The 22,974-nt window shown below is 33.1% G+C and overlaps 1 long non-coding RNA gene across 1 annotated transcript; it reads right to left on the bottom strand.

Annotated features, from left to right (window-relative positions):
- Positions 1 to 7,005: 7,005 nt before the first annotated feature.
- On the bottom strand, positions 7,006 to 9,482 carry LOC139906359 (uncharacterized). The gene is made up of 2 exons (XR_011781840.1): positions 8,839 to 9,482; positions 7,006 to 8,737 (listed from the first exon to the last, which is right to left on the bottom strand). It is a non-coding gene; the product is annotated as an uncharacterized lncRNA (long non-coding RNA).
- Between the last annotated feature and the right edge of the window lie 13,492 nt (positions 9,483 to 22,974).

Here is a 22,974-nt window from a genome sequence, read left to right as displayed (position 1 = left end):
TTACATGCAATGCCGTAGCGAAAGAGAGAGCGAAAAAAGGGGGGGAATTGCAACCTTATTCTGTTCACTTGATCCCCACGCAGCAGCTAGGTGCAGCAATCACCAAGAATTCCACGTGGTTTCCATTCTAGATAATTCAATGAGTATACATCTATATATTAAATACAAGTTGCAACTTGTACACGCAGACTGTACAACTTGCAAGGAAAGTATAAACCTGCATGAGGTTAATGCAATTATTAAATATTCATTATATATTTGAAGGTATATTTTGATGAAAATGACTTCACCGTATGAAATTCAAATGTCCTTTATAGTTATATATATTACACCTAAAGGCATAATTTATGTGAGATTTGAATAGTTGGAATTAAAATGAGGGTTGTCTTAATGAGGACGAAATTCCTGCTTTTAAAAGTAGATTATACAAGTTGCAACTTGTACAAGTTGGAAGCAAAAATTCGATGAATAATTTTAAATGAAGGATTATTAGTACCTGGAATGAGGATCATAACATTATTGAATAGTCCATGGATTTTCCATATATGTTAATAGTGTCATTTTTGACTATTTTAATACAAATGCCTAAAATAAAAGTATTGTTTGACACACTATAAAGTTCAAATGCCCACAGTTGTATTAGACATAAATATATAAAAACCCTCCAACTCTAATAGATCAATATGAAATCAATGTTGTAATTAAATAAGACATACAAATTGCAATTTGTACAATGTGCGTATACAAGTTACATCTTGTACAAAATTGCAGCTTCCAAACAACATTTATTACGTATTATCAAAGAGTACAACCCAGGCATTGGAACTGCATAATGTGCCACATAATATTTTGTATTTAATAAGTAAAAAATTACACCATGGAAGTTATCGAACTTACTCATCTCATGTTTTTGATTTCAACTTGTCAATTGGCTTGTACAAGTTGCAACTTGTACAAAGCATATATATTTAATGAAAAAACTGCAACTTGGTTTTTTGCAGGCCCGGCTCCTTCCCTTCCTCTCTTTCTTCGTCCTTCTGTCTAACTGGGAAGAATATCTCATTCGGGCCATCCTTCTTTATTATTATTTTACAATGTATAAGAAAGTAATTTGATGCCAAATAGTGCATTGCCCTATGGATGCAATTCCATCAGCTTACAACATAATAATATTAAAACTATATCGTCATCATTTCTCTTTTTCTTTTGAATTAGAGAATTCTGATCCTCGTCCTAATAATACTAACTTTAAATTATAGGCATATTTATATATACATATAAAGAATCTCAAGACTTTGTTGTTGAGATAGTCTGTGTGCTATTGCTTGATTGAGATAGAAGTTATTAGAAATGACATAATGTCCGCCATGCACAAACGCAGCAGATGAACTCTTGGGAAAGAGGTAACAAGCTTATTATTGTAACTACATACAGGGGCGTCCGTAAAGGGGAGGTTGGAGGGACGTGAGCGTCACCATCTCCTATAAAGAAATTTTTAGGGTTAACACAGAAAAAATTTCGTTGTATTGGAAACATTGTCTACATTAGATGGGTCATTTGATCAAATACAGGCTCAGGGGAAAAATTTTAACTTTTACATTTTTTGGAAAAAATACTCAAAAAAAAAAAAACCAAAGAAATGGTAATCCTAAATATTACGGGGAAATTTGTACCCCATCCCCCCAAAAAAAAAAAAAAGTAATAAATCGTTTATATATATACTTGTATATAAACAATCTGCTCTCATACGGAAAACATATTATTACCTTAAATTCTAGCTATAACAAATTTACTGAACTATGGTAGGCTCAACGACAATCTTGCATCATTGTTAGTGATGGGGGTTTTGTAGAGAAAAAGGGCAGTTTAATATTGTATGTAAACTCTACAAGAATCCCATCATTCTAATTGCATTTATTATTTATATAAGTTGTTTAAACGGATGATATTGATTGATATATACAAAAAAAAAAATCGGTTCCATTATGACATATTGTTTTTCAGCCTTTTTCCTTAAAGTTTTTTTTAGATGCAACAAAATCGAAAAAACAAAAATCAATATAAGGAACAAAGCCATGATTTTATTGCCGAAATAATTCCTTTTTATGTTTTTGTTAAGTTATGAATATAATAGATATATTTACTTAATTATGTATATCAAACGTTCATCATCACCTAAGTACTAAAAAATTAACTGAAACAGGTACGGAAATATTATATAGACATACAAAGAACATAAAAAAATAAAACTTTCTCATAGTTTTTCATTTTTTTTCTTGTTTTAGTTGTCGTTGTTTCCCTTCTTCTATATGTGTACGTATCTATGCTTTCTATAAATATGCTAAATATATCAACAAATATGAATATTACATAGGTATATGTACTAGTGGTGGGGTTCGTTCTGAAAATCCTAGATAGGTCTGAGATTTTTGCTCAGTTATTTTGAATAACATTTTTTTGCAGTCGTCAATTTTATAAAATAACTTTTTTTTTAAAGAAAAGAAATCATTCAACAAAATTTTCACTTATTTTTCAATTTCAATTTTTTTGAAGAAAGCAATAATTTTTTTTAGTAACTTTAAAAATTCCTTGATTTGGGGGCCGGAGAAACAGCTACAATGGACGGAACTAGCTCGATCAGTTAAGAAGTTCGGTCTTATAGAAACATTCGGTATATATCGGTTCCAAAGAAAAATTCGGGTTGGATCTAATTCAATATTCGTTTTGGACCGATTCTATAGATGAATTGTTGACGATGTGATGTATGTTCAAATTTTTTTGAACATTGGCAAATCAGTATAGGCGAGAAAATATGTCCATAGATTGCGACCAAAAAAAATTGGTCAATATATTAAAATAAAAATAATTATTGTTCAATTAGAAAAATATTAAATTTTAATTGTATATAAAATTTATAACATATATTAGATTAAAAAAACAATTGACTCCTGTCCAGCTTAAATAAAAATTGCCCAATCAAAAATTATTCACTCCAAATATATTTCCAATTTAGGAATATAAATTCCTTCAAGAACGTTTGGATAATATGCTGAAGAAAACTGAAAATATATCTATGGCTATCTACCTCTGGACAGATTATTCCAATGCATCATTCATCTCATTCACGGCTCATAGCCTTCCGTAGTATCATATTAATGAATCAATCCTCTCGATCCATTTATTAGAAGAATGGATTGAATTTCAAAAAATGCAATGAAATTGTATTGCAATAATATTACTCACACTTGAACATGAAGGTACTCCCTGTGGGGATGGAACAAACAAATATGTTTAAATATTTGTCATAAATAATATCAAGCGAATATATAATGTGTTAATATTCATCATGAAGTTTGATCAAAATACGGGCAATTTTCCTAAATGACAATTTTCCCCATGTCATTTTTCCTAGTACCAATGATTTGATACTTGTTTTGAGAGTTAAACCTTTTGTAAAATGCCACAAATTCTAAAATATATCATAGGCTTATTGAAAACTAAATAAATAATTTTCAAATTAAAGACTAAAAGGTTAGGAGCATTTGCAGGAGGGGAGGCTGAAGGGCTCTATCCCTCCACAAAATCAAGGATTTTTTTGAAAAATTATGGATATAAATTCAAAAATTTTTTAGGAGAAAACAAATTATTTTCTAAAAAGGCCATTCGATCAAATTTGGCTCTGCAGCAAAAATTATGAAAATTAAAAAAAAATCAGAATTAAAACACCCCACCCCAAATACTAACTTACAGACACCCCTGAAGATGCATGAATCAACGATCAATCAACTCTATTTTTATCTGATTATTTGTCACAGATTCAGTATCTGAAATCATTTGTGGGTATCACAGGGTCCAAAATTCAGAATCCAAACGATCAGGTTTGGGCACTACAATTATATAACGAATCCATCAACATTATATAGTAAATTTACACATTTATATTAAACAAATTACTTAAGACCGGACTAAAAAAATATCTAAAATATATCTATTTTATTACTAATTAACGAAGTGTGAACAAATGTGGAGCAAAATTTTGTTATTATTATTGCACAATGCACATTTTTTGGATTTAACAATGCAATTAATGACCCTTATTTTTTAATAAAATATTTTCAGAATTATCACATATAAAATATGTGAGGGGCGTCCACAGGATTATATTTTCGGGAGGACTTGGTTTTTGGATTTTTTGTAAAATAAAAATCCACAGCTGTTCAAATAAAAATAAATTTTTGGAAAAAATTTCAAATATTACATAGAAATTTTTTGAGAAAAATTTCAAAAATCCATAGATATTAAAAGAAAATTACATTTTTAGAAAAAAATTTCAAAATTCCAGAGCAATTTAAAAAAAATTATATTTTTCGTAAGAAAATTCAAAATATATGAGAACCTGCATTGGAAATTTCACCCCCATAAAGTACAGAAGGTTTGACCCCTGAAATTACTTATTTCATCTACAACATTGAATTTTTTTTTTTGTAAGCCTGACCTCACCTGCTGAGTCTGGCTTCCAGACACCTTTGAAAATAGCCTCTGGATAATTTGTTTCACTCCATAAGGTAAATTGTCAAAACTTGCATCAATGTATTGTACTATGTCTGTATATCAGAAAAAACGGGGACTGCCCAAAAAATTCCGTCGGAAAGTTGAAGTCAGACCCCCCTCCCAAACTTGCCCCGAAAAATATTGAGTTCACGGTTTATTTCAACCAATAAAGTACATAGGCAAAACTTGTATAAGATATAGCACTATCTCAGGGCAGTATAAAAAACGAAGATTGTTAACCAATTTATGACCGAGGAAAATTAAGTAATACCTACGAAAAAGTACCCCATCCCTAAATTAAAATAATTTGTTAATAATACTTGATGAGGACATTATAGCAATCCCAAATTCACCATATTTTCAGTTACACATTGTATTATAAACTTTATAGATACATATTTAAAAGAAAATTACTAAGACATTTGCCATGGATAGTGTGGATTTAAAATCTCCTCGTTATTGTTTTCAGTTCATTTTAAGGTAGAAAATTTTTCTACCTTCAAAACGAAAAACTGAGAGAGTTAGAAACTGAAAAAGTTTAAAAACTAGAAATTATCATGTCTGAATTTTATCCAACTAAATTCCATACTAATACCACATACATCAAAATTATATTTTACCTCAATTTTAAAACTGGTAAATGGATAACATTGTTTAGAAAATGATCTTGATGAAATTTTATTTCTTTTATGTTTTTTCTTTAAGTGGATGTTGACAAAGATGACGATGCAAGTGAGGATAGTGAAGACAATGACAAAGAGATTTTAAATCCACACTACAACAATTATTTTTTAGAAAAAAAGTATTATTTGGACGGTTTACAGAGATGGAAACATCGCTGGGAGAAGTGTGTAGAGTTACAAGGGACTTTGATGAAAAAAAATTAAAATGTCTCGTATCTTTGTTAGGTCGGAAACTTTTCAGATCACCCTCGTACGAAAAATGTATATTTATAGATTACATATTTGGAGAGACCTAAGCAAAGTCTTCCAATGTATATTAAATGAAGGTCCAAGACTATTATTAATATTCCCTGGTCATATGCCAATCCATTCCACAGATAAAAAAATCTCTACTCCCCGAAATATAACAATGAAATATGTTTTTGGTCATTGTCGTGCTGAAAGACCCATACCTTGACCCATTTTCAGTGCTCTGCCCTGAGGGAAAGAGTTTGGTGCCGCTCAATGCGAGTAAGTCGTCTTACTCCCTTAGGGGTCATACATTTATGATGTCCAGAAAAAAGTATAGTAAAAACTGATCATCCCTCCAATTGGACGTCCTTAACTTTTAGATATAAACGACCACTGATCAAGGGCGTCGCAGGATTATATCTTAATACCATCTGAAATTATTTCTTCTTTTTGTTCAACAAAACAAAAATTCCTTGGTATGGGAGGTGCTAAAGCCCCTCCAGCTCACTTACCCTGCGGACCCCTCTGCTGATATACTAAAAAGGTTTTGTTGATCATTGAAACAGTGTTCATTTATAGTTCTAGTGGACTCCGAAATATCCCATACCCCTTCCTTCCCCCTTATTCTAAAATATCTTTAATAAGCCTCCGTAAACTAGACGTTATAAATGGATGATTATTACCCATTGACAGAGAAAATCCCGTGTCAGCATGCACTTCATTTAATCGATGTCAACCCATTTTCCATCATTTTTTATGAGGCCATCTATTGATGTTTGATTATATTATTTTTTTCGTTGATTTTTATGTGTAAGCAAGCAAGGAAATATGGGTCGTTTACCCATCTACAACATTGTATTATGTATGATAAGTAGAGCAAAACATAATAGATGAAACAATTCTATCGAATAGCTATCACCCAAGTATAGGCTATGGCAAATATAAATTTAAGTTTATCCTATGCTTTTATTAGTGGTGAGACTCGGTCCAAGACCGAATTTTTTCTCCTTCAGCCTTAATTGATTTTTGTAGATCCATTTAGACGAAATGGAATCACCTTCAAATCGTTGTACCGATTGTTTCGGTATCAATGTTATATGTGACATTTCATGCTTCATGCCTAGTACAAATATGATTTATGCAACACACTTAAGTTCAGATGACGTTTTTGTCGGTCCATGTTTACAATTTTGAAACAAAATGGATGTTCCAACAATTAGTCCATCAAATTCGTATTTACCAAATTTTAAACGAGACCGATCCAGACAAATTTTTTTGTAAGATAGATACAGACGGAATTTTTATTTGAGAGTGATACAGATCGATCTTCTTTTAAGGACCAAATTAGTTCCGTTCATTAAAAATCAGACCGGTCTAAGATTTTCAGGCCGAAGGTCAACACTAGTATTTATATACTATAAGACTGTTATTGTGTGCTCGAAAACGTTAGGGAAGAGAGCTGAAGACTGAAGAATTAGTGACTTATTCTGAATAACTAAATAAAAAGGGTGTGAATTACTTGATATATCAGACATAAATACATTTATATATTATTATATTTTAAGTCATTTCCTAATATATGTATGTCCTATACAAGTTGGAATTTTGTACATGTTACAACTTGTTCAAGCAGACCGTGCATGTTAAAATTTCTAATTTTGATTCATGCTAACTGTGGTGTATTACAATTAATTTAATAATAATAATATTACTGTTATGTCTCTTCGCCTAGATGAGGTGGCAGTGAAGAGTAAGGGAGACACACTAGTTTGAACGCAAAAGTTAAAACAATAAAAGGTAGATTACTAAAAAGTATCGCATTAATACATCAGGTAAATTCGGGTTTAGATTTGCCAGTCATTTAATTAAAATACACAACATCGGCCCCCAATCAACGAAACCGTCAAGGGCGAAGCTGATTTACATTGCGAGTTAGTTCGCCGTCGCCTACTTTGCCAAACCAGGCAATTTTTCCTAGCTGTCGAACCAGTCGACCAAACATCCATTTAGGGATATGCTTCCCAATAGATTTAGCCCATACATCCATATGTGGTAACCATTTATTTGACATTATCTGTTTATATGCCCTTTCCTTTGTTTCGGGTAACAGCCCATCCAGACGGATACACATGGGTCGAGCCATTAATAACTCAGGCCGGAGATTTTCCATTAGTCAGCGGCGCCGATCTGTAACCGAACAATAATATGTCCAACGATATCGTAGAGTTTTTTCTCAGAAGGTTTTTGATCATTCCAACATCTTTCAGCTTGTCCATTGGACTGACGGTGATATGGTAAGAGAGCCCCCCCAATCAGACAATTTTGACCTGAATCCCGCATTCGTAAATTGTGGAACGTTGTCAGAGTGTATACCTCTAGGGAAACCAAAACGTGCGAACCATTTGAAGAGTGTCTCAGCGTCTCTAATGTGGATGTATCTTTCATATAGTCTGCTTCAATCCATTTGGATCCTGCATCCATCATAACCAAAATGAACCAACTTCTAAATTGAGCTTAGTCAATATATACTTTTTGCCACTTAGAGGCTGGAAGGAACAGAGTAAACTAGGACTGAGGATTTGAGCTGAGTTCTTGGCACACTTTGCATGCATGGACAAAGTCCTCAATATCTTGGTCCATTTCTTGACCACCATATAGCATTGCGTGCAATGGTTTTCATTTCCACCATTGCACGGTGATTCAGGTGGAGCTAGTATAGGTACATTCTACAGGGTGAACTCGGTACCACGAGTCTTATGCCTCAGAACAATAGACTGTTTCTTATGGATAAACAATCCCGTTTATGACCATAAGCCATCTCAGTTACTGCAGACCAATTTCCAGTTTTTGCAGCCTCATTCGCTCTCGATAGTTCCTGATCCCCTTTAACACCCGCCAGTATTGTCGCCTCTGGAGAACTCATCATCGATAAAGTTCTCACCATCAGTACATCAGTTTGGTCTTTCACTTTTATAGGATCATCAATAATCAATAGGAAGAATTGACAACACATCTGCTTGCAAATTATCCACCCCCTTACATGTCCAATCATATAGTCAAATGACGGTAGGGTCATTGCATAATGCGACAGTCTTGCCGATACGACGCTGGGAAGTTCCTTCCTAGGATCCAGTACGAATTTTAACCGTTTTTGGTTTGTTCTGATGGTGCATTTTTGTCCCAGGAAATACAGTTAAAACTTCTGGAAACCTTATATAATGCCAGTCGCTTTTTTATTATACGAAGAGTTCTCTTAATAGGTTTATTTGATGCTAGAAGAGAGAAAAAATACCTTTTATTGAAAATTATAACTTTTATAGACCTCTTAAGGTAGGTGCATTAGAGATTCCATTTTAATATGATTAAAACTGACCTGCATTTCCTTCGTCCACTCAAATGTTGCACTTTTCCTCGACAATTCATGAAGTGGAGCCGGCTCAATAGAGAGGTTGGGAACGAAGTGAGTGGAATATTGAACCATACCCAGGAAGGATTTGACTTCCATACATGATGACGGCACAGGGAAGTTCAAGACGGGCGAATAAGTTCCGGATCCAGCTACCTGCCTTGCTTTGACACCATAAAATCCAAATGTGTCAGTTCGTTCTTCTGTATGCTACACTTCCATGCTTTTAGACGAGCACCAGTCTTGGCAATCCGACGATACACTTACCCCAACGTCTTAAGTTGTGGATCTATTGACTTTGAAAAGATGAGGACGTCATCAATGTAGACCTTCCCCCCTGGGATTCCCTCAAAAAGTTTCTCTTGCCCGGCCTTCACAATAGCAGGAGCCGATGCGAGTCCATATAGTAGGACATTGTATTGGAAAAGCCTACTGGGGTGTTAATAACCAAACATATATTTGACTTTGAAAAATAAATAGACCCAGCAAGATCCCCAAATAATTCATCAGGCTGAGGGAAAGGGTATAAATGCTTATCCAGAATGGGAGAGATCGTCTGTGTGAAGTCAGCACAAATCTGCACTTAGCTATTAGGCTTTAACACAGCGACTATAGGAGACGCCCACTCTGAAGACTGCAATCTACTAAGTGTCCCCCTATATACCATGTCCCGAAGTTCATCAGCCACGTGTTCATGCAGGGCTGAGGAAAGCGGGTACGGGTAAATGACTTCACCTTCCAGAATGAGAACACGGAAAAATAGCCTTGTACTTCTTTCTTAGATATTTTACTCTTTCCATGTCTTCTTGGAAAACACGGCATACATTAGGGGGGTTGGGTAAAGTAACAAAACCAAAACTCAGTCACGAAAAATCTGTAATCACGAAGCGTCTTGCCACGGTATTTTGCCCATCAGTTGACAGCTATTGTTTGATCTTTCCATCCCCAAATAGGTAACTTTAACACAGTTGATACACACCGGTTACAGTCACGTCCCTATACCTGAATAGAGTATGGAGCTTGTCTTTTTTTCTTCCACCTTTTTTGAAGACTCCAGTAACTGACTGAACCTTTTTTGTTTACATGAAGCCATCAACATTACCTGGATTTTCCCCTAACCTGTTTGATTTTGCCGATCTACCGGTTACAGTCACGTCCCATTGCAGGACAGACACAAGCTCCTTAGGTATGGAGCTTGTCTTTTATACGACTTCTTCTTGAAACAGTAACACACTGTCCTTTGTCTCCCTCTCTTTGGAGTGAGTAATGGAAGTTTCTATTGCCCTAGCTATTTTAAGCACTTCTTCAAGACTTGAGGAACCTTTTTTGAACACATTTTGACGATGTTTGGGGTTAGAAGTGTTCTTTAGAACATTACGTAAATTTGTCTTCAAATGACGCAGATACATATGAATTTTCCGAACTTAGCTTGGCCTTTGAGCCTGGTGATGAAGCCATCAACGGGTTCCCCTATTACCTGTTTGATTTTAAGTGGAAGACATTTCTCCAAAAAGTGACGCCCATATGTGGACTCTGCGAGCGCGACTTATATCGAAGGGGTGAGGTTCCCCCTAGATATCGGGAATGTCTACCATGCCTTTTTCTTTCCTTTTAGTTCCTTTACATACCCCACCAATTCCATGTCCACGCACGCGCTTCGGAGATTCATCTTTTGCCACGTGTTCATAAGATTACTATTATGTCTTGTCTCCTAGGGACACAAACTTTAATACAAACGTGTACATTCACGAAAGGTAAAGCAATAAAAGGTAGGTTAATAAAAAGTATTGTATTTAATCCTTCAGTTGAACATGGGTTTAGATTTGCCAGTCATTTAATTAAAATACACGACACTAACATTTTATTTCGATCTATTAAAGTTAGGTATTTATTTATTATATATTTAAGAGCAATATAGCATTGTGTATTTGACCCTCTAAAATGGCTACAGAATATGAACTTATCAATTTGGAAATTTTAAATTCAAAATTCAAAAATCCCCCTATTTATATAAATATCCTCTATTTCATATTCAATTCTAGCATTGCACTCAGCACAATTCACAAGATGAACTCTAAATTCTTCATTTTAATCAAATTTACAAAATTTAACCCAGTAAACAACAGCGTGGGTGTTTTAAATCAGGAACAAGTTTAGACCTTAACATCTTGACATCCCCGAGATATACATATGATTATAATTTATCTGCTCATCTGATTCAGCTGACATAACCATATCATATAAAACACAACATCCTTGAGATGTCCTCCGAATAAGAACACCATGTGGCCATAGTTGTGTGTTTCTATGCCGGGCGCATGTTCAAAGATATTATTGAGTATACAAAGCTGCCCAAATAATCTTCCATGGCTTTCAAGGAGTCTGTTGGTTGGGGCTCACCTACAAGGAAGACTTATGATTGTTCTGAGAGTAAAAAATGTACTCCGGACTTCCTGAAGGCCCTGTATGACATGATCGGCGACTACCCCAGTATCTCCATGAGGAATCTAGCTTTCAGAAGGAACATGGATCAATAACATCAGCAATGCCATCAACTGTGACCTGGGGTACAAGACCCATAACTTGAAGGTCAGCAAATGCTATCTGAGGCTATGAAGGTGAAGAGAGTTGAGCGAAGTTCGAAGCTCCTAACCTCTCTGAAGCATGGATCAGCTAGAAATGTGGCCTTCTAGCTGGCAGTATCTGAATCCCTTGTACTACTATGTGCAAGGCGTCTTGGAGAGCTCCTGGTTGGAGGGAGGCAGTGGTTGAAGCTGGAAGGGGTTGGTTTGAGTATTTGACTTCACTATGGTCCCATAACAGTAAAAGATTACTGAATTGATGAACACATTTTTGGGAGATAACTTTTTTATATACATTTTGCTAAGTTTTCCAGATTACAAATCCCCACCCTGTATATCTTATGTACACAAGTGCTGATAACTGTCATATGAATTGAATCCCTCATTGATATGACGAACTAACAGTTTATCGCATTAGTTATCAATAACGAAATAGATTACATATGATGTCATACTATAATCATGGGATTACGTCATGTAATATGAACAAACCTGCCGAATCTGTTATGGCATTATTATAATATATAGAACATACGTAATACAAAGATAATGAAATCTAATAGTGAAACATTCCAAAAATCTGAGGACTTCTCTTAGCTCTAGTAATAGTAAGTCAGATAGATCCCTATTTCAAGTTATGTTTTTAATATCACCCCGTAAATATTGTAGTCTTTTTTGGACACTGGAACCTGCATGCAATGTTCCAATAATTTGGATGCATATATGAATACAACATAATACAATATTATTGACTGGAATCTCAAGGACAATGAACGACATACTTTGGACACTCCGATTAGACGCGGTCTAAATATATTTTGTGTGTGTCATTCTATAAACCTTAAAATACAACAAACACGAGGAACATTTGCATACAATTATCTGTCATGCCCATTGAAATAATTTACTTATGATTATTGAAGCAGGGACACTTTGAGTCTACGCATTATTTAACTAAATGAGGGCGAAAATGAACTATGTGAAACAGGGGTACTCAAAAAACAAGAGGCTGAAAGGGAATTCCATTGACACAATCAACTTTTTGAACTAAACAAAGATGCTATTTTTTCCTCAATTACAATAGTTGACACCTGTAGGATTTAAAAAAGCAGAAAACAGCCGTATTGTCACCTGAGGTACAAGATGTATAACTTGAAGATGAGACAAATGCTATCTGAGGCTATGAAGGTGAAAAAAAGGGTATTAAATAAGATTTCTAATTGTATATTCATTTACACTATATAAATCAAAAACTTTTATTTATAATTTGTGTCATTTCATAATAAGATAATATCAGATGTCATAATATGATAATCAATTCAATGTATATATTGTGTGTACAAGTTGCAACATTGTACAAGTTGAAATTTCTTCCTCTTTATATATTTATGTCTAATACAACTGTGAGCATTTGAACTTTATAATGTGTTTTTTATTTGTATCATTTGTATTAAAATAGCTAAAAATTACAGCATTGTACGGATCATTCAATTATTGATGGATCCTAATCGCAAAAAGTAAAAATGCTTCATATCAAATTATTCCTCTCATTTTTTGGTTCTAATTTGTAGAATTTCAGGGGCGCTCGCAAAGGATGGGTTGCAGGTCTGTAGCCCCTACAGCCCAGATTAAGGAATTGATCCTTTTTACTAGAAAATTTAATTTTTGAAATATGACTTAATTTTTGATTTTTTTTTTAAATAGCTATGAATTTTGGAATTTTTATTAAAAAAATTTAATATTTGAAATTTTTTGTAAACAACTATTTTTCAAGAATAGTTCTTGATTTTTGAAAAAAAAAGAATTTTGAATTTTCTTTTTGTATGAATTTTTGATTTATTTTTTTGAAATTTACAAAAATTCAACTTTTCAAATTTTTTCCTTGAAGTAATTAATTTTTCTTGTTTTTTTTTTTTAAATATAAAATTCTGTGGACACACTTGAATTTGTTTGGACAAGTTAAATCTTATACAAAATAGCATATTTAATTATTTACTGTTTTACAACAACAAAAAAAAAATTTACCATTTGTATTTTTTCTTCAATTTTTTCCCCCATTTAAAAGTTGAGGTTGAAAGTGGATAAAAAAGTTGGACGTGTGACGAATGGATAATCCATGACAAACTAAATTTTGAAGGAAAAAAGTACAAAAGTGTAATTACTTGTCAAATGCCATTTCTATTTAATAAAGTCAAAACATGTTCACAGAATAATTACATAGTTTTTGGTATGATTGATATAATCCTAACAAACACACAATAAAACTAAATTAACAGACAGTTGAAAAAAAATGCAGAATGTATACACCTTGTTGTAAGTTTAAAAATGCATAATTCTACGTTCCCTACCTACATACTTAGCTTTCACACAAGGATACATTTCAAGCAGTAACGTAGTTTGGATAAGTAGGAAAGATTTAAGGAATTTAAGGTTATCCATGTAGTAACAAAGTTTCATGTCATTTCACTTTTTGTGAAAAAAAAAAAAATAGTAAAGGAAATTTAAAAGCGTTTCTTTTGATTAACAAAGTTTGAACAACTTCTACGAATTTTTAAAGTTATATCAACGCCCCTATAGTTTTGAAATATTACACTTTTATTTAGTTTTAACTAGGGATATACTGATATCAAAATTTCAGCCGATTTATATACCATCTTTATGCACGATTTCAATTTTTTATCAATATAATGTAATTATAGAGTAATTTCATGAACAAATAAAAAAAGGATTTGCTTTTTTTCATGTTTAACTTTTTATCAATTAGAGCTTGACAAGCAAAGAAACTATAATAACTAATTATGACAAACAAAATGAATTGAAATGAAAATTTAGTAGGAACTAATTTAATGAAGAAATGATCTCTGAGGTCATCTGAAGCCGACGAGTTTAACAATATAAATACAAATTTTAAAAAGCCGTTTTCACTTCAACATATTTTTATTTTGTGCCATTTTTTAGCAGACCTTTGAATCAAAAGTTGGTAACTCAATCATTTTCTACATTTCTTACTCAATATGTCCCCCTCTATTATAAATGATGGCTTCAATACGGGGGTGAACAGAAGCACAGCTGACCTTGATGAAGTCTGAGGACATGTTGTTCCACTCCTCCGTGATTATGATTTTCAGGGCATCGATATTCAGATGATAAGTCTCGTTTGGCTTGCCCTCCAAGACACACTAAACATCAAAGCCCAGGGGGTTCAACTCGGGTGAGGATGAAGGCAAGAAGTCTGCCTGCCAGAAGGCAGCCATGTTCTCCCTGCAGAAATGATGCACTTTCTTGGATGTGTGTGCTGGGGCACTGTCTTGGGTAGACACATCTGGAGAACGTGCTCTTCCACCATGGCAAGACATGTTACCTGAGGAGATCGCACGCCCTCTGCCGTTTTTCTTGTTGCTCAAACATTTTTGAACGCACAAAAACAAAACAAATGTTAGTTCTTTCGAATGCTACTAAGCACAAAATGATCAGACTATTAGAACTGACGCTTGACAACCTCGAAGAAGATTATTCTAATTTTTGAGTCCTCCCTTGTATACATTTTTACTATTGTCATTTTTTAATTTGTTTACAAAAATCAAGAATAGGAGTAAATCCCAATTTATTTTGTTGCTTCCTATACCGTCCAATATTTCATAAATATATTTGAGTCAATTATAGGCTCATTATTCAAATGTGTGTGATGAGTTAAGATAACCAAGAATGACATCTATTGTTTAGAGACTTTATTTGATTTAAAAGACTTACATTGGCCTCGATATGACCGCTTTCAAATAAAATCTATCAATTAATAGGTTGTTTCTGTGCTGACAGGCCACATACATATTATCATTGTGTTAAAAATCATAATACCTTTTGTCACTGACTTCACTTAACAGAAAGGATTACAATTTATAACAATCAATCAAGGATGAGGGCATGTCAGATTTGTGGGACATTTGCAAATCATTAAAAAAAGGGGGAAACATGTGATTTGAAGAAAGTTAATTAGTGGAAATGGACATTGCATTGTTATGTTCATCATATACAGTAACAATAAAGAACAAGGAAAAAATGATTTGAAGCATTGTTTCGTTTCGTTTTTTTTCATGTGTTGCACGCTTCAATCGTATTAATTCCTCCTTCAAAAAGTAATACATTAAGATTGTCATAATATGCAATATGCATGTGTTCCTATGCAGAGTTACCCATAAGTCTTAGAGCAACTTAAACAGTAAGGAAAGTAAAAAATATTTCTTTCTTGAATGATCTTATAGGCCATTTCAATCAGCATGATTTTTTCTCCAAAAACAGTGCTGGTTCACCATTTGCGGTAACTACAGCTGTCAGACTCTTCCAAACTGCTTCACACACTCTACGGATGGTCTCCTCTCACAAATTGTACCATGTAGTGGACCGATAACTTGGACACATTGAGGCCTTTCAGGGTCTTGGTAATGCCCCTACAGCTCTTCCTTCCGGAATAAAGCGAAATGATAGCGCACTTTGAGTTTAACATCAAACAAAGATAGAAGTTTCATAAATCATATACAGCAAACATAATTTAAAAATATACGCCCGTCGGAGATAAATATTAAGTTAAAATTGCTGTCCCAAGACTTATGTTTCACCCTGTATGTTGTGACGTAGATAATAGGTGCTTGTTTGTCGACTTTTTCGAATTTCCATTACGGCTACTGCAAAAAAACAAAACAAACAAACACGAGACCTCTATACAATGTCATTCTTGTACGATGTCATCTTTCAGTCTTGATCAAAGTGTGAAAAAAGACTATAAATGTGGGGTTTCACTTCTACCATGCGTGTACATGGGATTTTTTAAAGAGGAACTTTGCATATTCTAACTTCAAATCTCAACAACACTCTCTTTCAAAATTAAGAGGTTTTGTAATTTAAAATGTTTCTGGGTTGTGGGAGAAAAAATGACATATTTATGAGTTTTTGCGCTTTGGAAATTTAATTTATCAGGTAACTTCACTCCTACGAACAAGATAATTTTAAAACACAAAACTTTTTCATTTTGATAGTCTGAGTTGTTGAGGCTTGAAGATTTAAAGAAGTACTTTTTCCCCCATTTTTTCAAAGAAATTAAATTTTCTTCCTAAGACGAACATTCCATGATTTGAAGTGATGGGGGCTAAAGCCCCTCCAATCCTTCTCCTTATGAACGCCCCTGTTGTGCATGCATGCTAAATATGGTTACCCACCTTAATGATTTATTTAGTGAGTAAAGGTTAAAGATTTTCGAACCTTTTTTTAAAGTCCCTCTATTGAGCAAAAAAGATAATAACGTGCAAGAAATTATATTTTAATTTTTTCCTCTCTGAAAAGTTATAAAATAAAAATATGATGCGTTCAATGCGCGGATCATGATAATTTCCTAATGCTTTTCTTTATTGAAGGACTTTAGAATAAATTAAATGATTATAATATATAGTTAGAAAAATGTTCATCGAAATCTTTTATATAAAATAAGGGATACATTATAAAGTTTGCCCGCACATCATACTTTCTCTTTCTATCTATCTCCAAATGGGAGACAGCAGATGAAATTTAATCCTTGCAACCTTTTAATTATAATTAAAAGTCGTGGAGCCTTTAATATATGATGTAATTTCCTTATTATTTAAAGCCTGCAATGATTAAATTTCGCTGAATTTTTAATCAGGCGAATGAATCTTTTTTCTTTAGCAGTTGTCATTATTATATAAATCCTAAGTAGTAAACCTCCTCTCCTTAATTTTATTCAATTATACTCAAAACCAAATTGATCATTCGTGTCTGCATATAAAAGACGGAGCATAAACCTGAGGATTTGTTACAGAGTTATATTCCTGAGTCCTTGTTGTACTCAGAGTAGAATTACGGATCGACATCCAAGGAATTTTGTGCAAATGTTTTTGTTTATTTCCTTTTCTCTTCTTCTCTTGTCGCAGCTGATTCTAGCAAATTTCATGGAATGTCGTGAGCATTATTATTTGTCTCCTTCAAAACATTCTTCAAATTGTTTTGGTTACCATGTTGGTTTTTGGTTTTCTTAAAAATGCCCATAGTACACATGATTTTTTTTACCAAATTTGAAATTTGAAAGCAGTAGACCCTAATGTAAATACTTTATGATATTGTTGAATATGTACTTTTACTACTCAAATATATATTTCGAGAAAGACACTAATGCAAACCTGGCACAATTTCCAAAAAAAAGCTGTTAAATGATTAAATATATTGTATAATGTCAAATATACTTTTTGACGTATGCTTGCTTCTGTATGAGAAAAGTTATACTCATATTTCTCATCCCTCACCCGCTTTCGAACTATGTAAATGTATACTCAATATTCTTTTTAAAATGTGTAGAATCCGGGGCTTGAGAGGCTGTAGAATCCCCACCAAAAACCTTATCAAGGGTACACATTTTATTTTTTTCAATTTTTCACAAGTAAAATTTAAACGAGAGGTATTGTGAGGACATTAATTTTACAAAATCATCTGCAAATAGTGCTCGGCACAACTTTTATGTGATCCCTCAGCTCTAATAATTACCTCAATACGAGCCTTAAATCCCTTTCTTCTCAAGAATTTCGATGTAAGCATATGCATTGAACCCCTCCTTCCTCTCCATAAAAATGGGAGAGTAGACTTTCCCTATGCTGGCCACAAAACCATGGTTCCGTCTGGATTTTTTGTTGGGTAGACATATCTTACTGAAGCTGATCCAAGTTCCTTTGATATGCCAAATATATCCGACTAACATCTCCTTTTTCTATCACTAATATGATTTGACTTTAAATATATATTTATATGCCTTTTCATTTTCTCCAAAAATAATAAAGGGACTTTCTTTATAAATAATTTGGTTCATTTTCAACCGCAAAAGACAAATAATGTTTCTTAGTTACCTTTTTGAAAAAGGTCAAGCATTTATATGGTCTCATTTCCTATATTTAATTTACTAACGTTTATTTTTTGGAAGTAAACTTCTTATCGATTTCAAAAAGGACCTTTATATAGAAAAAGGTATATTTGAAAGGGCCGTATTTAAATACATTCTAGGGATGCGTGGTATAACACAAATTATTGAACTAAATACGACGCCTTATATCAACTTTTTCATTCTTCAAGAAATCTGATACAAAAGTTTTTAAATAGATACATCCGTAGTAATGCTAATCGTTTACATTTTTCACTCGCCCGTTTTTGAAGTTGCCAACCTGAGGAATGACTTTTCTGTTCCTAAGCTGCTATTATTATTATTCCTGAAGAATAAACTTCCTTATCTTCTATATACAAGCAATCATGTATGAATATGAAACTTGATTGAACATTTGCATGTACTCATAAAAAAACGGAGAGACACACTGAGGATTTGGTGTGGAGTTATAATCGTAGGTCCTTATTGGACTCACAGTAGAATTGAAGATCAACATCGGAATCATTCTTGTCTATGTCCAGAGCGTTACTAGTTTTCATCATTACGGGGGGCTTTTAAAGAGGAATAAAAACAAGGAATGAAGGTAAAAGAAAAGAGACAGAGAGATATATGTAGAAAGATACATCCACTCTGATAATAAAATATATATACAAGTTGACTCTCCTTGCTAAAAGGTACATTCATTGACTATGGTTAAAACTAATCCCTACGTCATATTAATCAAACGAAATAAAAGACTCACACATATAATAAATAAAAATAGGAGCATACTTGGTTATTTGACACATAAACTTGCTGAATTTCAGACTAATCTGATGGACCCTTTGGGATTCCATGTGTGATAACATTTGGACTCAGAGTTGAATTATGGATCAACATGGGAGTAATTCTTGCCAGTATCTTTGTTACCCCTCTTCCTTCGTCACAGCTGATTGTAGCAGATATAATGAAGCGTCATGTCAGATAAGATAATCTCCTCAAGAACATTCTTCAAATTGTCAGGATTACCATGTTATTTTTCGGGTTCTTTTATTAATATGCCCAAAATGCAACCAATTAGAATCACAGTGCATCTACATATATTAATAAAGCAAGTTTGTTTGTCTGTCTATCTGTGGATAACTCATTTTGAATGTAGGCTTAATATCATAGAACTACCTGATCAAAAACTAATAATGTTCAACCAGCGTGCGTAGCTAAAGCTCAGGACATCATGTTAAAAAAGATATGAAAAGGAAAGTACATGTCTATCATATTAAAGCAAAGACCCCTAATAACGCTGATTAAATTGAAAAAGACAGAAAAACATACTAACAGTTGCTTGAAAATATATTAAAAAGGTCCAACTGTTTCTTTTTCCTAGTATATGGATTTTTATACATTTTTGCAGATAAAAAAACGAATAAATTACCTACACTTATAAGGATACACATTTTGACATATTAATTGAAGAATTGAATCATATTTATTAGCATTGCTTTCAACGTAAAGCTGTTTTTTTCTTCTATTTATGTATACAGCAATCAAGGGTGTCTGCAAAGGGGTAAGGGCCTGTTTGCTCCTCCGTTTTCTTGAAAAAAACTATTTGTTGTTGAATTTATTCAGCAGACACTCCTAGTAATACTCACAGCAAGCCGAATAATTGATTCCAGGAATATACCAGACTCTTCGAGAAGCAAGGTGTGTAACAGTGCCACAAAATAAAATATTATATTTTCCCGCATAATATATGCATATGGTGGATTTTATTGCTAAAAGGATCTTGCAATAAAAAATACCCTATTATAGGCGCAAAACACGGATTAAATGCTGTATTGTTGCATTGGGAGGATAAATGTGACATTCATATTGATTTAAATGTACATACATAGGACGACGCTCTAGCCTTGCCAATTCATATTTTGACGAAACTTTACAGTATAGTTGTTTACTTCAAGGATACTCTCCTATGATATTCTTAAATAGCACTTAATAGAGGATTGACTCCTAATTTGTTTTATAATAAAATTAAGTTAATTAATTATTTAATTTGGGATAGCTTGTGAGAAAAATTTGTGGAAACAGTAAAAATAAATGCAACAAATCCAATAAATTTGGAGCTTGTCAATATAAATTTACTGGGCTGTAGTACGAGGAATTGTCCGGAGTAATTAGGCGTTGGCTAAAAGACAACTTAATAATATGAAAGACAAAACCCCAAGAAATCATCTCTGTTACTCTCTATTTTTCATGTGCATAATCAAACTTAAGTACTTATTAATTTTATGAGCTCATGTATGTTTTTTCAGGGGCGTTCGCATGGGATGGGCTAGGGGAACTGTAGCCTCCCCCAAAAAAAAAAAAAAAAAGAATTTTTCCTTTTTATTAGAAAATTTAATATTTCCGTGAATAGTCATGGATTTTTAATTTTTTCTCTACAAAATATAATATTTGGAATTTCTTTTCACACAATTTCAAAATTGTAATGTATTTTTTGAAATATTTTGTAAACAGGTGTGAATTTTTTAGATTATTTTTCCAAAAAATGTAATATTTAAAAATTTTGTGACCAAATGAGGATTTTTGAATTTTCTTTCTAGAAAATTTAATTTATAGGGATAAATATAAATTATTTATACTTTTTCCAATTAAATCAATTTTTTGTAAGTTACTGTGGATTTTTTAAATTTTTTCGAAAAAATGTAATACTTTGAAATTTAAATCTACAAAATTCCAAAAACCAAGCTCCCCCCTCCAAATATAATCCTGCAAACGCCCTTGGTTAAGCAGGAACAATGTTCTTTGCATAGTACATGCAGACGCCTGATTGATACGGCTACATTATTATGACTTAAATCAAAAATATTTACATCAAAGAGTGATCTTCTATATTACTAAAAAAAGTATGTATATTGTCGATGCCTAATAACTCCGCTCCATTCACCACGAGTAAAAGGAGTGATTCGTTGAAAAACATGAAAAAAGACTTAATTTATTTTTTTTCCTCACCAGCTAGGTTTTTATTTTTTTCGAGAATATTTGCGTTCATATAAAAAAACTCTAATTAAACATTACAGTTTAAAATTAATATCCTTAAAAGTAAACTCATTGTTCATTAGAAAAATTAAGCAAGATGCTCATTGAAAAAAAACAAAAACAATCAAAACTTCAATAATATAATATTAAAAATATAAAATAATACTAAAACACCATCTAAACTATAACATCATCCACTAATGTGCTTTTTATATTGTCGAATAATTAACTGAAGAGTCTTTTCATATCGTACGGAAATTCGTGGGAAGTATTATATTAAATCCGATGCATAATTCCACGTAGCCCCATCGGAGGGAGGTATCTTCAAAGAGAATGTTGCTTACCTTGCAGCAGCGGCTATAAGTATAGATCTTATATCATTAAGATTAACAACCCGGTATACAGTAATGTTCTTTATTATAAATAACTTATAATTACTAAGAATGCGATTATTGCCTTTTGTTCTTGAGAAATTTCAGTTCTTCGTGAGGAAACACCAAACAGATATATATCCTTTAATTGCCTCTTCTGTATAGTTATCGATAAATATTTGATTAAGCACAACAAACTGCTTAATTATTGAAAGAACTACACAGGCAACAAAAGCATGGATACCATTATTAAAAAATCGTCCACAGTCTTTGCAGGGCCTTGAAAACTTTAACAGCTTTGCTGTTATCAAGGATTGAGCCGTAAATTTCCTCCTATCATTTATCATCAAATAGTCTACAATTTTCTTTTCCCAGGATTTATCAAGTTTGAGAAGAGTTATAAAATGAACAAGTATTTCTCTAGCCTCCTTGAAAATAGAAATAATGTGACTAATTTTAGGAACCAAGGAGTTCGCGGAAAATGACATACAGCCATTCTTTGTAAAGGGAAGAAGAATTTACATGTATCAAAAATTGGGTTGCGTTTTAGGTCATGGAGAGTAAGTACGTTTTCGTCCGTAGCGATTTTTTTAGCTTACTTGGGTGTCGAAGATTCTAAAAAAAGGTTTTTTGTTCAGATTTTGACAAATGATGTCGATCGTGTTTTTTGAATTAAAACAAGGAGTATTTTCCCAGATAATTCCCTGAGTGGCTGCCCATTCATTTGATAGATAGAGAATACGATTATTTGAAGGGTCAGTGCCAAGCATTAAATAATTAAAAGCATGAGATGCGTATAAAAAATTCCTCCATTACTGGTGAGGATTAGTAATTATATCTATAAAAATATCGAGATAGATTTTAGGTAAAACATTAGCTACTTAGACAAGTCCTCCTCCTAATTGAGACCGTGGTCTCTTTAGGGTGGGGATGTAACGTTTATCGAATAATGTACCAAGCCATTTATCTTCCTCCATTAATGACACCTCACCTACGGAAGGGACATCAATAGCAATACCTATAATCTGAGGAATCAATTTGGTAACATATAAATCAATTCTCTTTTTAATATTAAATCTGCACCACTGAATACACCACTTACAGGCCTTCGAGTTAACTTTTATCTAATTAGAAGTAGCGGGTCCATCTCTTTTCCATTCAACACCCAATATATAAACTGTGTTAACTACCCCAACAGCCA

The sequence above is a fragment of the Lepeophtheirus salmonis genome, chromosome 9, assembly GCF_016086655.4.
Source record: "Lepeophtheirus salmonis chromosome 9, UVic_Lsal_1.4, whole genome shotgun sequence".
Lineage (NCBI taxonomy): Eukaryota > Metazoa > Arthropoda > Copepoda > Siphonostomatoida > Caligidae > Lepeophtheirus > Lepeophtheirus salmonis.
The sequence above is the reverse complement of the archived record's forward strand: the minus strand, read 5'-3'. Positions and strand labels throughout refer to the sequence as shown.